The sequence below is a fragment of the Triturus cristatus genome, chromosome 7, assembly GCF_964204655.1.
Source record: "Triturus cristatus chromosome 7, aTriCri1.1, whole genome shotgun sequence".
Classification (NCBI taxonomy): Eukaryota; Metazoa; Chordata; class Amphibia; order Caudata; family Salamandridae; genus Triturus; species Triturus cristatus.
In genome coordinates, this window is record NC_140590.1 from 897,119,680 (window position 1) to 897,123,877 (window position 4,198).

At 44.4% G+C, this 4,198-nt stretch overlaps 1 pseudogene; it reads right to left on the reverse strand.

The window, feature by feature from the left end:
* Positions 1–343: 343 nt before the first annotated feature.
* Positions 344–418, reverse strand: LOC146810818 (small nucleolar RNA SNORA17; annotated as a pseudogene).
* Between the last annotated feature and the right edge of the window lie 3,780 nt (positions 419–4,198).

Below are 4,198 nucleotides of genomic sequence, written 5' to 3' on the forward strand. Positions count from 1 at the left end.
ACCCATACTAATTGGACTTTCTGCCCCCCATGGGGGCAGATGGGGCAATAACTCCGATCTGTCCCCTCAGGGGGGTAGAAAACCCACTATGCAGCCAGAGACAATTTATTTTGTAGCTGAGGGGTGGGGGCTGCCTAAAATGGGCATGCCAGTGCCCCCCACCCTGAAAATTAATTCGGCAGTCTTTTGCACCCCTTGGGAGCAGATGGGGGCAATAGCCCCTGATCTGCCGCCCTAGGGTGCTGAAAGCCCAATTGGAAGCCACAGACTGTTTTATTTTTCTTGAAGGTCAGGGGTGGGACCTTCCAAAAATGGCATGCCAATGCCCCTAACCTCTAAACAATTTGTCACCTTCTTTCTGCCACCCTGGGAGGCAGATGGGGCCAATAGCCCCTGATCTGCCCCCCCCGGGGGCAGAGAGCAGACTAGGCACCAGGGATTATGATTTTTTATATGTAGGGTTTGGAGCCGCCCAAAATGGACATGCCAGTGCCCCCAAACACAAATTGGACAGTCTTTCTGCCCCCCCCCTGGAGACCAGATGGGGGTTATTAACCCCGATCCGCCCCACAGGAGGACAGAAACCCACTAGACATCAGTGATATATTTATGCGCATGTCAGAAAGTGGCCCCATAGACAAGGGTTGCTTCCCTTTATTTCCAAGGTCACATTTTGCCTGTTTCTGCCACCTTTGTGGGCAGACCCGCAATATATTTTGGCTCATCTGATCCCCAAGGGGAGCTGAAACCCACTAGATACCAGGGAACATTTCTGTGTGTGTGAACTGGAGTTCTGCTGATGGTCTGCGTGTACTGGTGTTTGGCTGGCTGTGTGTGCACTGGCATTTTGCTGGCAGTGTGTGTGGACTTGCACTTGGCTGGTGGTGTGTGTGTGGACTAGTGCTTGGTGGCCGTGTACGTAGACTGCCCCTTGGTTGGCGGTCTACGTGGACTGGCGTTTGGCTGGTGGTGTGCGTGGACTGGTGCTTGGCTGGTGTTGTGCATGGATGGTGTTTGGCAGGCGGTGTGTGTGGATGGTGCTTGGCTGGCGCTCTGCATGAATGGCTCTTGGCTGGTGGCATGTGTAGTGGTGGCTCCTCTACTATGACAGAGGAGCGTTGCCCTCCAAAAATGGCAGGAAAGGAAAAATAAAATGATGATAAATACGTGTTTTATTTTATCTTTCTTGCCCTGTTTTGGGGCAGGGTGGGGAGCTGACTGAGGGGAGTGCTAGATGCACTCCCTTCACAATGCATGATGCTTTGGCTGGCCGTCTCAGACCGGCCAAACCATCATGCACGGTGAAAGCTCTCTCCCACCCAGTAAGGCAGCTGAGTTGGATAGAGCTGGCACAGACTCAAGTGTCTGTTTTCCCCCCTAAAAATGGTATCAACTAAAGGTTTGTGGTGCTAAAATCACCATCTTCTTAGCTTTTAGGATCAGGGCAACTTTTGTCAGAAAACCAAAATTTCCTACACAGTTTTGGCATTTTACTTGGACATAGACTATTTTTCTCATTTTTTGTGCGTTTAACCTCCTTCCAGTTAGTGGTATAAATGGGTGTTAAAGCAATAATGGATATTGGAAAGCTATTTATTTCAACAAAGTAGAGAAAAGTCTGAATTCAGCAAGGGGTCGTTTGTGTAGAGCCTTCAAGGTTTTCCCTTTTTTTTTTTTTTTATTAAGAAGCTTGGAACAAACAACATTGTAAGAAAAAAAGAACCAAAACACAAAAAGAAAAAAAGAGAAAAGAATAACACATTGTCTTTTTACAATACATGATAGATTCCCGCACAGATATCATCAAGAAGCAAATACAGGAGATGGTAAAGTCAAGCACGAGAAAAAAGAATTGAAACATAATACAATAAGTGAATTCATGTTTAGCCTACCGAGTTTTAACTATTCCTTAATCCATTTTTCCAAAGGGTCCCAAATACGTTGCCCCATCTCACGCCTTCTCCTACCCCATCTTAAAAAAATGGCTGATTCTAAATTATATAAAGCCAAAATCCTTGCTCTCCAATTTAAAAAAGTAGGGGCATCCGGGCTTATCCACTCCGATGTTATGGCCAGCCTTACCACAGACATGGCTATAGTCCTCTGCTTCAAACAGTTGCTCTCACAGCCTAATATAACAAGCTCTGCCGATAAAACAACTAAAATATTAAGTTTGGAATTTAGAAAAGCTTCTATATCATGAAGAAATATATACAGTTTGGGACAAGAAAAAAACATATGCAAATCGTTAGCGGCTACAAGGCCGCATCTTGAACAATAATGACCTCCTCTACCTCCCCATTTAGCAATTTTCGACGGGGTAGAGTACAAATCAAATAGTGCCATATAACATTGGGACCGTAAACTTCCTGATGTAAGGGCGCAGTTTGAAAGTTCTAAAGCCTGAGAGATATCTAAATCTGTTGTACCTAACTTCATTTCCCATTTAGCATTCTGTAAGAGTATGTCATCTGAGAAACCAGAGAGTAAATGTTGGTATAGCGTGCCTATTCTAGAGCATTTTAATATCAATTCCATAAGTAAATTTCTCTTGAAAAATCCAACCTCTTGCCCCCTTGCTTTCTCTACAAAGCTACGAATCTGTAAGTACTTAAAAAAATCATGTACATTTAAGCTGAATTTCTCCCTCAAGAACTCAAGAGAAGCCAATACTCCCTCAGTTCCAAGATCTCCCAGCGTCCTTACTCCCTGTAGAGACCACCTAAAAATAATTAAGTATTTAAAAATGGGAGGTAAAAGTCCTGCCGCAGCAAAAGGTGTATAATTGTTGATTCTAGGGATCAAATATTTACGACGAATCTTACGCCAAAGCGAGAACATTGCTATTATAACCTTGAACTTTGTCTTTTTGTAGTAACTGGGCTCCAAAACACGAACTAATATCCCCTTGGTTTCTTCTCCCAGTCCTATTTCAAAAATAGAGGGCCTACAGCATAATGGTATCCATGCCCTATCTCCAAAAAGCGGTATGGCAAAATGTTGGGCAAGAGCTGACCAATAATACAGCATTAAATTAGTTATTGCCCACCCTCCCCTCTCTCTCGGAAGATACAACCATTTAACTGCTCTCCGAGGGTGATGATAACCCCAAAGAAATCTGTTACAACACCTTTCAGCTTGAACTAAGCTTGCCTGAGAAAACTCCAATGGGATGGTCCTGAAGAGGTAAAAACTTGGGTAAGATCAACATTTTCAATACATTTCCCCTACCATATAGAGACAGATGGAGATTATCAATCCTTGTCAGTGTCGAGTTAATTACTTTGATTACAGGCAAGATATTCAGATCTGGGATATTTTCTACTGCAGCCATTATTTTAACTAGGCCTGGGCGGTAAATTCCGTTCCGCTCGCGGAATTTGCGGAATTTCGGTAATTTTGCGTTCCGCGGAGAACGCGAAATTGGCCAAAATTCTGCTTTCCGCGACTTCGCAAAATTTTTTCTTGTTTGCGTTCTCCAAATGCGTGTTTGCGAGATATTTCTCCCCGAGCACGCAAACAGCAACTGTGAACAGGAAAAAAGCATCGCGAACAAGCAATTCCGCGTGTTCGCGGAAGTTCTGCATGTTCGCGGAGATTTTTTACCGTTTCGCGGAGATTTGCGTAACGCGATTACGCAAATTCCGCCCACCCCTAATTTTAACCCCTAAGTACCCCGCGGTCTGCACCACCGGGGCATCAGACGGACCCATAGATGCTGACTGAATCACTTGAGTCTTAGTGACATTGAGTTTATAACCAGACAGATATCCCTACTGTTCGGTGAGATTCTTGATAGCAGAAAATGCCAATACCACATTGCTAGTCAATATTACAATGTCATCGGCATATGCTAATGCCTTATACTCCGCTATGGGAACCCTAAATGGAGGTATTTCTACACATTTCTCTATTTTACTTAAAAGCGGATCTATATACAAAGCAAACAAAAGGGGCGAACAAGGGCAGCCTTGTCGAGTGCCTCTTCCAATGCAAAAAGATCTTGATCGCAATCCTGAAACTGAGAGAGTCACCTCCGGAGATATATATAGCGACTGAAGTACTTGAAGAAATTCCAGACTAAACCCCGTCCATCATAGAACTGCCCACAGAAACACCCAGGCGACCCTGTCAAACGCCTTCTCGGTGTCCAACAGGATCACTCCGAGGGGAGAATATGTGGTTTGAGCCCAGTCTA